General features: G+C 35.0%; 1 protein-coding gene across 1 annotated transcript in view; it reads right to left on the reverse strand.

Annotated features, from left to right (window-relative positions):
- LOC126817265 (S phase cyclin A-associated protein in the endoplasmic reticulum-like) overlaps window positions 1-14,603 on the reverse strand; it is an 82,192-nt gene that overhangs the window by 5,515 nt on the left and 62,074 nt on the right. The gene's annotated exons all lie outside the window — the stretch shown is intronic.

Raw genomic sequence — 14,603 nt, forward strand, 5'->3', positions numbered from 1 at the left:
AAACATACATCATTTATACTAGCTGAAATATTGGACTCCTATGATGATTTAATTAAAATCCACGTGCTCGTACCGTAACAATACATTATATTTTATTAGGATGAAATATTGGACTTGTGTGACGGTTTCATTGAAATGCACGTCATTGTGTCGTTTCAATACATTATTTTATATTAGATGAAATATTGAACTCGTGTGATGATTTCATTGAAATGCACGTCCTCTAGGGTGGTCCTTATTTTGAGGGCTACCCTCAATGTTTGTTGGAATTGATGAGGAAAAAAAGTTACCCATGAAAATAAATGGTGTGTCCTGGTTAATGAGAATGTGAACACAACAAAAATAATATTTATAAAGTTACACAAGTGATTCCAGTGTTTTATACTTAAGGTTAAAAAATTGGCAAAATCAAGATTTTTCCGGGAAATTGTATCTTTTTCCTAGATGTTTACTTTTCGCCTTTCTGTTGTGGCTTCCGGTGTACCCCAAATGGTCCGTCCTCGGAGTGATCTTGTTTAGTCTATACACTAAACCACTTGGTCTCACAGTAAGACATCATGAATTATTATTTCATCTATATGCGGATGATACACAATTGTACATTTTGTTCAAACCTATTGAAAGTGACTTTTAAAGCTGAATATTGAAACTTATACTGCAGACATAAAAATTTGGATGAAAAACAATTTTTTGAAATTTAATGCAGATAAGACTGAGTATTTGGTTATTGGGTCTTTTTTAAACATGAAAAAGTTCAACTTTGATCTATCGATACAAAAGTTAAACTTTGATTTATCGATACAAGCAGGAAATAGTTGCATTGTCATTTCCCAGTCATCCAGAAATATTGATGTATGTCCTGTACTGTGTACAACATGAAAACTGCAAAAGTTACCAAACTCAGCATCTCGCCTTATTTTTAAAACATTATACAGAGATCATGACACACCTATTCTATATAAACTACACTGGCTTCCTGTAATTTCTAAAATTGAATATAAGATTTTATTATTAGCTTTTAAATGTATAAATAACATTGCACCTACTTATTTTAGTAATCTTTTTTGTTTTTATGAATCTCATCGACGATTACGGTCTTCCGTTGTAATTTGCTCCTTATTGAGAAAAATGGCAGAAGGCTTTTGAGGTTGCTGTCTTAAAACTATGGGATAAACTTCTTTATTCCATCTTTCAAACAAGTGGGTTTTAAGAGAAATTTTAAATGATGACAGAGGTACATGACCGCCTGGATGGGACAAACTTCCTTATTCCATCTTTTAAACAAGTGGGTTTTAAGAGAAATTTTAAATGACAGAAGTACATTTTGCAAAATATGGACCACCCTAACGTCCTGGTGCCGTATCAATACATTATTTTATACCAGATAAAATATTGGACTGGCTGTGACGATTTCATTGAAATGCACGTCCTCCTGCAATATCAAAATATTACTTAATACATGTAACTCAGCCTCGACCATTCATTTATCATATGATATTGTTAACTAAGGCTTTTTTAGAATAAACCCAATTTCTTGCTATAATTTTACGAATTCTTTCAGCTATCAATCTAACTGTATCCATTGTGTTTTAAAGTTAAATTATTTTAAATTCTTATTTCATGCCATATAGATTGACTGACTAGTAAATTCTTTAAAGGCTCAATACCACTCCTGTTGTAACTGAATAATATGTCCCAATCTTTATTCTGGTCAACAAATTGCACTAACACACCTAATTTAAAAAATTGGAAAAATTCAACTAAATGATTTGAAAAGCCTGACGTAAAGCTTTTCAAATGTGACTTGGATTTAAAAATATTTTTGAACCCTCTGGACAAGTAAAATAGGATTTAATGGATAATTTACACAACAGGTAGGACACTAACACATCTAGTACTTAGAATAAGGCTATTTTTTATTTTCTGGAGCTGTTAAGCCAGCAAGAGTGTTATTGTCCCTTTAATAGGAATAATGGTAAACACTACTCATCCCTAACATTTTATTACCTTAACATTACTCATCTCTAACATTTTATTACCCTAACACTACCCTACCCTAACATTTTATTACCCTAACATTACTCATTACTAACATTTTATTACCCTCACCCTATCCTAACATTTTATTACCCTAACACTACCCATCCCTAACATTTTATTACCCTCACCCTATCCTAACATTTTATTATCCTAACACTACCCATCCCTAACATTTTATTACCCTAACATTACTCATTACTAACATTTTATTACCCTCACCCTATCCTAACATTTTATTACCCTAACACTACCCATCCCTAACATTTTATTACCTTAACATTACCTTACCCTAACATTTTATTACCCTAACACTACCCTACCCTACCCTACCCTAACAGTTTATTACCCTAACACTACCCTACCCTAACATTTTATTACCCTAACATTACTCATCCCTAACATTTTATTACCCTAACACTACCCTACCCTAACATTACCTTACCCTAACATTTATTAACAAAGTCTATGTTTGACACTACCCTACAATTTTATTAACTTCAAGACTGTCCCTATAAATAACAAACCTGTTCTTCAAACAGTGGACTTACAACTGGAAGACAGGATCTACACCGTACACACACCGTAATCAAGATTTTCCGATAGCATCTTTACAAATCGAGACTGGTAGATTATGTCTCGCGAAGTACGAAGAGGAGACATTATGTCTGAGAAATATCACGAACACCCCTGCGTCATTGGCTGCCCAAATATCAATACCTTTCGTAGTAACGTTAATTGGGCTACAAATGTCTGTGTGTCGTCGGTAAGATCGGGTGAAAAGGTATGTTTGCGTAGGGATTAATTTGAATGAGTGGATCTCTAACAGTCGGCAAGCGATTGCGACGTGAGATGATATCTGTATTGTATAACCAATGCAAACAATACCACCAACCATTGTCAACATCTTGATGTACGGTTTTATAAATTACACAACATCAAAGGACGAATCTATGGGTTAGTTTAAATAAATAAAATATTTGTTTTCATATCTCTGACTACACCGCCCTCTACTTACAGTTATAAATTACTATAAATAAACGGGGCATTATTTAATATACCCGTATACCACACCTGTTATCAACATCAAACCGTTCAATATCTGATTAGATCTTTATAAACAAGGTATGAACAATAGACCCTTACAATGGCCCCTACTGACTACCTTGTCATTGTTACTTTTAATCAGATTTAATTTTTTTCTCTATTGGCAACCTTATAATTTCCATTCTATTTTTTTTTTTTATTAATACATTGTTTTCATTCTATTTTTGTTTTATTAATACAGTATTTGATATTGTTTTAAAATTATAATCTTGAGTTGAATGAATGAGGGTGGTTACTTGAATTCTGACTGTCACTTAACATTGATCCCACACACTTATTCATAAAATCTTTTAAATGGTGGGGGGTTGGATGGCCGAATGGTTAGCATGTGCGCGCTGTATCATAAGGCCTTTCATTGAGTCAACTGGCATGGTTTCGAATCCCTGGTTGTACGTTACAAGGAGTAGGGTCGCCTGTCCAACCTCGTGGGTTTTCTCCGGGTCCTCCGGTTTCCTCACACTAGCTGCTGAATACCCCTACGCGCAAGCAAATTATTGAAATAAAATTAAACAATATGTTAGTCCCTAAATGACCTAGTTTGTGTCAAGTGGACATTAAACCCCATTTCTCTCTCTTTATTTATTCAATATTTTAAAATTTATTCGATTCAGATGATATCTGTTAAATTACAAGTTGCAGATCATCATTGGTGTCTGATTAAAACACAGATCTTATTTCGTTTCTTTTTTATAGTTCAAAATTCCGTTTTACTTGTCTTTACTACACTAGGATCTGGAAAGAGTTGTTATTTAACTCGTGTTCTGAATGTTGTCAGGGAAAAGCCAATGAAACGGTCTGTTACGGCGAGCTTTAGGCGTGTTTTGCACGGAACTGTGGGTAATCCACTAGTAACATTAATGCTGATTGGTTAATCAAATGTCTGACGTCATAGGGTCATAAGTCGGTCTTTTGACCCCTGACGTGACCTTTCGCTATAACTTGTCAGATCTTCATGTAGTGTAGGCCATCGAAAGTATAAAAAACAAAACGAAATATAGATCTGTATTTTAATCAGATTGTGTGATTCTGTATCCCTTGTAAACTATGATATTGTGAATGTAGAATCTTTAAAAGGAATAACAGATCAAAATTCATTCAATTTTGTTCAGTATTTACAATGCACAGGGAATTGAAAATTTGTCAACATTTAGCACCTTTGGCTTCAATTGCAGATGATATAAATGGGAAATGGTCAAAGCCAGCACCTCAGCTTCAATTGCAGATGATATAAATGGGAAATGGTCAAAGCCAGCACCTCAGCTTCAAGAGAAGATGATATTAATGGGAAATGGTCAAAGCCAGCACCTCATCTTCACGAGAAGATGATATAAATGGGAAATGGTCAAAGCCCGCACCTCATCTTCACGAGAAGATGATATAAATGGGAAATGGTCAAAGCCCGCACCACAGCTTCAAGTGCAGATGATATAAATGGGAAATGGTCAAAGCCAGCACCTCAGCTTCAATTGCAGATGATATAAACGCGAAATGGTCAAAGCCCGCACCGCAGCTTCAAGTGCAGATGATATAAACGCGAAATGGTCAAAGCCTGCACCGCAGCTTCAAGTGCAGATGAGCTTCAAGTGCAGATGATATAAATGGGAAATGGTCAAAGCCAGCACCTCAGCTTCAAGTGCAGATGATATAAATGGGAAATGGTCAAAGCCCGCACCTTCAAGTGCAGATGATATAAATGGGAAATGGTCAAAGCCAGCACCGCAGCTTCAAGAGAAGATGATATTAATGGGAAATGGTCAAAGTTAGCACCTCATCTTCACGAGCAGATGATATAAATGGGAAATGGTCAAAGCCCGCACCGCAGCTTCAAGTGCAGATGATATAAATGGGAAATGGTCAAAGCCTCCACCACCTGTAAGTCTTGAGTAAAATATTTTAATGGGCCTCTTTTTAATCCAACTGAATACAAGCTGGAAGTTCATCACTGCTGATTATTTCATTTTGTTTTCTTACAGATACATTATTCAAGAGAAAAATCTGCTTATTACAAGTCTTTCTTTAGGCCTGAAATGTTATCTAAATTATCAATTAGACATTAATTAACTTATCCAGACCATAATAAACTCTTGATGTCAAGGCTAGCCTTCGATGTTGGCTGGATTAGATTCCTATATGCCGCTAACGGCCAGTGATAATTAAATCTTCCATAATGTATGTTTAATTAAATCTAAATATTAAATAATCAAGTAAAGTTATCTAAAGGAATGAAATAAAATAAAATAGACAAAATGTCATTTAAAGATAATGTTCAACATTTATTTGAAATTTTCAAGTAATGATGAACCGTTGGCATTTTTGGTTAAAATATCAAATTTCTCACGGCTTAATCCACGTCAATATAGTCAAGATTGATTAATAACAAAATCAAAATACCAAATATGGATAATCTTCCTGATTGGATTCAATCGGATTCAAAATAGGGCTATTATTAAATTTCCGTGGGTAACACAATGGCAGAGGGATTATTAGCAAAGCAGCCTAGATTGATGAAATCTTAATTCTATTTTTGGTCAATCTGATTAAAATACAGATCTATATTTCGTTTTTTTTTTTTATACTTTCAATGGCTTACACTACATGAAGATCTGACAAGTTGTAGCGATAGGTCGAGTCAGAGGTCATACGAGCGGCTTTTGACCCTATGATGTCAGACATTTGATTAACCAATCAGCATTGATGTTACTAGTGGATTACCCACAGTTCCGTGCAAAACACTACATGAAGATCTGACAAGTTGTAGCGATAGGTCGCGTCAGAGGTCATACGAGCGGCTTTTGACCCTATGATGTCAGACATTGATTAACCAATCAGCATTGATGTTTCTAATGGATTACCCACAGTTCCGCGCAAAACACGCCTAAAGCTTGCTGTAACAGATCGTTTCATTGGCTAATACCTAACACCATCCAGAACACATCAATGATAACAACTCTTCCAGATCCTAGTGTAGAGAGAGAGAGAGAGAGAGGGGGGGGGGTAATTTAACGTCCACTCGACACAAACTAGGTCATTTCGGGACTAACATATGGTTTAATTTTATTTCAATAATTCGCTTGCGCGTAGGGGTCTTTAGCAGTGGGAGGAAACCGGAGGCCCCAGAGAAAACCCACGAGGTTGGATAGGCGACCCTACTCCTTGCCACGTACAACCGGGGATTCGAAATCCTAGTGTAGTAAAGACAAGTAAAACAAAATTTTGAACTATAAAAAACGAAACGAAATAGGATCTGTGTTTTAATTAGATTGATTTTTGGAGTGATATTCCTATTAAGAGATTCATCTTTCACAATATTCTAGTTTGTAAGTGATTCCTATTGCGTTAAAATAACACATCTTTATTCTAAATAACCATGGCAATTTTTCTTTAAAAATATTGTTTACAAAAACAAAAAATCTAATAAAATTCACAAAATAGAATAAATTTACAAAATTCCATAATTATTCCATATTCAATATATCATTCAATGATACTCAAAGGAGCTAAATCGCTAATATTCTGGACATAGAAATTGACACAAATGGGTCGCAACGCATATAATAATGTAATATGAATGTATATAAACTGATTTACAGTCAATTGTTTCTTTTTTTACTGCAATTTCCAATCAGTTATGTTCGGTGAAATACGCTAGAAGTCTCATACGAATGGCAATCTCTAGCATCTGGTTATTCGAGTCTTCCCCTATATTATTTAAACTGCATGCTCTCCAGATAAGAATATGACGTCACCGTTTGACAGGACTTGTTGAAATATGTCTAGCACCGTTCTTTGAGTCCCTTGTTAAAAATGGCGCTGAAATGCACCATGGTACACGATTCGTGTATCAATGGTAAAATGTTTATTTTGTCTTAAATATTGGATATCAGAAGCCTGTCTTTTCCTGGTAAGATCACAACATCAATGTTGATTTAAATTGACAAATAATTTATGTTTTCAATGTCGAAGAATTTGGATGATATTGTGTTAGAGACTTAGCTACTTTAAATAATGGGGGGTTGGATGGCCGAATGGTTAGCACGTGCATGCTGTATAATCAGGTCTGTCATTGAGTCAACTGGCGTGGTTTCGATTCCCCGGTTGTACGTGACAAGGAGTAGGGTCGCCTGTCCAACCTCGTGGGTTTTCTCTGGGTCCTCCGGTTTCCTCCCACTGCTAAAGACCCCTTCGCGCAAGCGAATTATTGAAATAAAATTAAACCATATGTTAGTCCCGAAATAACCTAGTTTGTGTCGAGTGGACGTTAAACCCCATTTCTCTCTCTCTCTCACTTTAAATAATGTAAAACAATAGACAGTATTTTAATTAATTTATCAGATCAAGCATTTTATAAAATATGTAACTCATTACATGAGACACATCACTCACTAGTTATTGTTTCATCTCAACATGAGGTCATGACCTTGAATAGAGGTCATCTCATGTCCAGACTCTTCCAGTAGACCATGAAGAATGGTAGCATGTCCATCACGCTTCATTAACAAATGAAAACACAGACAACAAATTCGAAATTCTTGTAAGGACACGCTTCTTTTACGCCCAGACAGCAGAAAGATTTCAGTCAATGTTTGAAAAGATTGGAAGTTTTAAGTGATGAAATAAATGGGATGTAGATGTCTGATGACTTGTATGATGAATGAATAGTTACAGCCTTATATGGATACTGATCATTATGGCCATGAGAGAGAGAGAGAGATATGGGTTAGAGAGAGAGAGAGTTTAACCTCCCGACACAAACTAGGTCATTTTGGGACTAACATATGGTTCAATTTTATTTCAATAATTGGCTTGCATGTAGAGGTCTTTAACAGTGGGAGGAAACCAGAGAAAACTCACGAGGTTGGACAGGCAACCCTAATCCTTGTCACGTACAACCGGGGAATCGAAACCACGCCAGTTGACTCAATGACAGACCTTATTATACAACGCGCACACACGCTAACCATTCGGCCATCTAACCCCTGCTATATGTAGTTTCAATAATAGAGAGGAGTTGGGTAGCTGAATGGATGGTTTAATGGGTTCAGTTAAATCATAAGATCTCTCTCTCTCTCTCTCTCCAATAATAGAGGGTTTTTTTGACAGCTGCATGTATTAAAAGATCTAGATTATCTGATAATTGTTTTATATCTGTAGCTTAGTTCAATTTAGCACAAACAATTCTATTTTTAAATCAAAATCAGCAATATAATCTAGATTATCATACTTATTTAAAGGTACTGATTGGTGAGAGAGAAAGAGAGAGAGAAATGTGGTTTAACATCCACTCGACACAAACTAGGTCAATTTGGGACTAACACATGGTTCAATTTTATTTCAATCATTCGCTTGCATGTAGGCGTCTTTAGCAGTGGGAGGAAACCTGAGGACCCGGAGAAAAACCACGAGGATGGACAGGCGACCCTACTCCATGTCACGTACAACCGGGGAATCGAAACCCCGCCAGTTGACTTAATGACAGACCCTATGATACAGCGCGCGCGTGCTAACCATTTGGCCATCCAACCCCCTGATTAGTATTAAAATGTTATGGACAATGTTTTATTTAATACGCTATATTGATTTTAACAGAAACAGAATCTAAATATCAACGGATTTAATCGGATTAACAAGATAGCCCTCCAAAAGATGCTGAATGTTGCGAAATTTTTAATTCACGATATTATCTTTGTAATTGTTTGTGAACAGAAATAAACCATTTGTGGATTGATAGTCATTTTAGAGATTCAACTTTCACAAGCTCTGATGTACACATTGACGTGTGCATAAAAGAACCCTTGACAAATGGAGTTTGAAATTAGAGTAGGCTGTAGCGTGGATGTCCCTCATAGCACACTGTATATATATAATAGTAAGTGCAGGAGGACCGCACTACACACAAAACAAAAATCTACAAGATAAACCTGCGGACAAGACAGAAAATAAACATTGCACCAAATAAACAAATATCAAATCAAGTGAATGGATCAGGGGGCCAGCTGTAAGCGTCCAATGCGCTGTACAGTCCCGGGCCTGTTATAGTACAGGCATATGCCCTTCTTCTATAGCCCAGTCAGAGAAAAATAGCAGCACTTTAAACCCCATTCCATCTCCTTTCCTACATCGAACACAAAAAACCCAACTTCCTCTTTTCTATAAATAAATTTTTTTATGGATCAAGATAAACACACTACACAGCGACATAAAAATTAAATCTTGGTGCATAATAAAAAGAAGAAAAGATTGACATTTGCCTGAGGGTGTATTTTTGTTCTGACAAATTGAGTTGAATTAGCATTGAATAAATTAATACAATTTGATCACAAATCAATAATAAAGCAGAGAATTCTCAAAAAAGGTTCAGGACAAGCTGTGAAAGGTGACCATCAAGTAGTCCCATCCTGTCATTAGCAATAAGGATCAACGTATTCTTACACTAATCACATTGTAAACGAACAAACCACACGAAATAGAATTATTTTCTCAAATTGGCGAACATAATGTCCACAGACGGCAAGTTACCAGCTATTCTGTTCCACTAAATTCTCATTTTAATCAAAATTTTCAAATAGAGAGAGAGAGAGAGAGAGAGAGAGAGATGGGGTTTATCGTCCACTTGACCAGATCATTTTGGGACTAACATATGGTTCAATTTTATTTCAATAATTCGCTTGTGCGTTGGGGTCTTTAGCAGTGGGAGGAAACCGGAGGTCCAGGGGAAAACCCATAAGGTTGGAAGGTAATCCTACTCTTTGTCACGTACAACCGTGTAATCGAACCCGCACCAGTTGGCTCAATAACAGACCTTATCATACAACCATTCGACCATCCAACCCCCCCCACTTATCATACAACCATTCGACCATCCAACCCCGCAAATTTTGAAACATTTTGAAACCATATATAATACTAATAATAATAGTTCCTCCTGCACTTACTATTTGAATAATGCCAAAATTCTACAAAATTTCTATTTGAATCAAAAACTTATCCAAATTTTAATATTTTGACACAATGTAACAGTACTTTGACTTAATTATAGTCAAATTTCTACCAAATTCAGATTTTAACCAAAATTTTCAAATATTCTGACCTTACATTTAATGACACTTTTCTTTATAGTCAAAATTCGAAACATTTAAAAATTAATCATTCAAATGGAATGGATTTTCAACTTAGCATTAAAAATATATTTAAACTATAAACATACTTATGGAAAACAACTACTGATTTATTCAGACGGCATTACAAAGTGTATTCTCTCAAGCTAATGAAAGAATACTCTTCGAAAAGCTGCCTAAATAATTAGTAGCTTTTTTCCATAAGTATGTTTATAGTTTATTTATCTGCCCAGTTACTAAATGCTACTTAAAGAATAAAAATATATTTGTTACCAAACATAATCTGTTACATGGAATTTTGAGACAAACTGATTTTACATAAAATGAAATGAAATGGGTTTTAACTTCCTTATGTTCTCCTCCGACTGGCCTAATGAAAATGGGCATACACCATACAGTGTGCTATGAGGGAAATTTTGACTGGACAGTGGTGCTATGGCCTACTCAATAATTTCATTTCAATAAAACTTTGTTTTTAGAGGTGGTAATTAGATTAATAGTTTAATTTTAATAAACCATGTTTTTAGTGATGGTGTAAATATCTTCGTATATAATTAATAGATTCATTTTAATAAACTGTATTTTTAGTAGTAGTATTAATATTTACTAATTCATCTATTATAAATCTAGGTTTACAGTATTCAAATAATTAATATATTTATTTTAATAAATGGTGTTTTTAGTAGTAGTATTAATATTTACTAATTTACCTATTATAAAATTATGTTTACACTATTTAAATAATTAATATATTTATTTTAATAAACTGTATTTTTAGTAGTAGTATTAATATTTACTAATTTATCTATTATAAATCTAGGTTTACAGTATTCAAATAATTAATATATTTATTTTAATAAATGGTGTTTTTAGTAGTAGTATTAATATTTAGTAATGCTAACTGTCATGTTTTAACATAGCTCAATATTTAACACAAATTTTACCCGAAACCGACAAGCAGTCACTACCAATTAAACATCTAATATGTCACCTACAGTAGGCAACTGACCCATACCCTGACCCATGCTGTCAAATATAATCACTTTATTCTTTTCTCTAATCTTTTCTTAATCTTTTTTAATAATCAAAAGTGTCAAAATATTTCTTTTGTAGGAGTTCTTGTCATGAGTTTTTTTATGTCATAAATTTGAGATGTTTTGTGGATTTTGCTGCGGGTCCAATAAATGAAACCTTGAATAAAATGCTTCGAGACCTACATAGAATGTTTTATTGGATTTGCTGCGGTCCAGTAAATGACATATTATATCTCATGCTTTAACACCTACAGAGAATGTAAAATAATTTAATATCCATTCATATATATATATTTCTCTTATTTTCAGTACTATAAAACAGTGTTAATCATTATACTTTTAGCCATAAACTCTAATTTCTTGCTTTCAATTTTTTTAATTTAAATTTCAAGAACTTAACCAAAATTTTAACAATGATCATAGAAAAAGAAATGAAATAAAATGGGGTTTAACGTCCTACTGTTCTGCTCCGAACTGGGCTAATGAAGACGGGCATACACCATACAGTGTGCTATGAGGGAAATTTTGCCCGCACAGCAGCACTACGGCCTACTCTTATCGAATTCCAACTGTCAAGTGATCTTTTACGTGCACGCTAATGTGTACACAGTACCTCAGTTTTCCATCCCATCCGAACGACTAGACAGCTGTCCTTGTCAGGCCCTCCATCCTGCATCACTGACAAGGGGAACCACGCCGGAAAATTTGGCTGAACTTTCTCGGTCACTGCAGGGATAAAACACCCGACCTCCAGGCTAGCGAGCCAACGTCTTACCCATTTAGCCACCGTGACCCCGTATAGAAAAAGAAGTCTGTGAATGCGATTTGAGTGATATTTTATCCCTGGTTGTAAACTACAATACAGTAGAAGTTGAAACTTCAGTTGCATTCAGCATTTACAGAGTCGCCTGTCCAACCTCGTGGGTTTTCTCCCACTGCTTAACACCCCTACGCATAAGCGAATTGTTGAAATAAAAAAATAAAAAAATATGTTAGTACCAAAATGACCTAGTTTGTGTCAGGGGATCCCTCTATCTCTCTCACTCTGCTATAAACAGGATATTTGTAAGTAACAATCAGTGACTTGAATTATTTTATTCAATATCTGTATATAATTCTACGTACAAATTTTACATGCAGGTAAAAGAGCCCTTGTTAATAACCCCTGGTTGGTGCAGAGATGTAAGACGTTAAAAAACACTCATTTCACTTCAGCAGGGTGGGGGGGGGGGGGATAGCCAAATGGTCGATTGGTCGTTGTATCATGTCTGTCATTGAGTCAACTGGCCTGGTTTCGATTCCCCAGTTGTACCTGACAAGGAGTTGGGCTGTCCAATCTTGTTGTTTTTCTCTGGGTAGTCCGGTTTCCTCCCACTGCTAAAGACCCCTATGCACAAGCAAATTATTAAATTAAAATAAAACCAAATGTTAATCCCGAAATGACCTAGTTTGTGTTGAATGGACCTTAAACCCCATTCTCTCTCTCTCTCTCTCTCTCTCTCTCTCTCTCTCTCTCTCTCTCTCTCTCTCATTTCGGCAGCTGTAACAGAAATAAAATCAACCAGAAGTTGCAATATTAAGTCCAAGAGATGAATTTGATGAAATGAAATTGGCAAAATGTCTGTTTAATTTTGACTGTTACTAATATTACATGTTTTATTTTCATTACTCTGACACTTCAAGATGGCTTCTCTCGTATACAGACAGAATTTATTTTATTTTAGAGAGAAACGACAAATAAACCACAAGTATATTAAAACATGATGACAGGTGATTATATCTGTTTCAATATCTCACAGATCTACACATTTCAAACTTTCTAGTATTTTATCAGCAATAATATCGGATAAAATTACAATCAGAAAATAGTATACATCGTAATGATTTTTTTAAAAAAAAAATCAAAAAAATCACTAAAGCTATACACAAGTCATACTATATCCCCAGGGTTTTTAAACCAGTTCAACTTATGTGTCTGAATAGGCTATTAGACTGTAATTAAATCATTGACAGTTGGGAATTCTGAGAGAGAGAGAGAGAGAGAGAGAGAGAGAGAGAGAGAGAGAGAGAGAGAGAGAGCTACTCAACACAAACTAGGTCATTTCGGGACTAACATGGTTCAATTTTATTTCAATAATTCGCTTGTGCGTAGGTGTCTTTAGCAGCGAGAGGTATCGGGTAATATGCCCGTCTTCATTTTCCCAGTCGGTGCAGTAAAGCAGGACATTAAACTCCATTTCATTCCATTTTTCAAAAAATGACAAAAGACGATGAACATAGAAATATTATCCTGAACTAAAACAAAATAAATGCATGTATTCATATGTACCTGTCACGTTTTTTTTTTTAATGAAACAGTAATTTTTTTGTTTTAGCAAATGAGTATTTCATGTCTCGACAAGTTCACGATTTCAAGTCATCAGAGCAGACGACATAAATTAAAACCAACAAACAAACGATTAAATGTTTTCCTGCGTTCATTTAACCACCAGCAAGTTAATTAGTTATTCTAAGATGTAGAATAGAAAATCTAGCCATGGCAGTTGATATGGCAGACAGCCTATGTGACAAGTGTCAATGTAAATGTACGGACCTCACAGATTGGTTGAACCACCACCCAAACAAGCCAATTAAATCGATTACTTGTTTTGTTGTTATAAGTAACGAGAACTAACTGATTCTAACTGTAAACGCCCACCCCAGACCCTCAGTCTCGCCCCCTACCTTGACTTGATCAGAAGTTCTCAATGAATATCATGAAATGGAGGCAAATTTCTTTTAATATTAGCCTTAGGTTAAAAATTAATCAAAATCTAATCATTCTTAGACTTGCGGATTTCAACAGGAAGAAACTCGACCATGCATTAATAAAAAGAAAATAAAATAATTTAATTTCCACCTGTATTAATCTTCTAGAAATAGAAAACACCTTGCTATTTGCTATTTTCAGACAAAATCTAATTATTCATGACATAATTCCCTCTGAAATGTACTTAAATTGACTATCTAAGATTTGATTAAGAAAAGAAAAAAAGAATATCAAAAGTGGATAATCTTTTGGCTTAGATATAATCGGATTCAAAATAGGCCCATCAAAAGATTTTAGTAAAACTCGTGATATCATTGGTTAATATCTACATCCTTTATGTCTATGACCTGGGTATCATTTAGTTGTGTTGTTTTAGCAGGAGTTTTTGAGAAACTAAACAGTTATAAACCCAAAATTCATTATCGACTAATCTAGACAGACCCTTTAAACTAGGGGGGTTGGATGGCCGAATGTTTAGCACGTGCGTGCTGTATCATAAAG

Source organism: Patella vulgata, chromosome 4 (genome assembly GCF_932274485.2).
Source record: "Patella vulgata chromosome 4, xgPatVulg1.2, whole genome shotgun sequence".
Classification (NCBI taxonomy): domain Eukaryota; kingdom Metazoa; phylum Mollusca; class Gastropoda; family Patellidae; genus Patella; species Patella vulgata.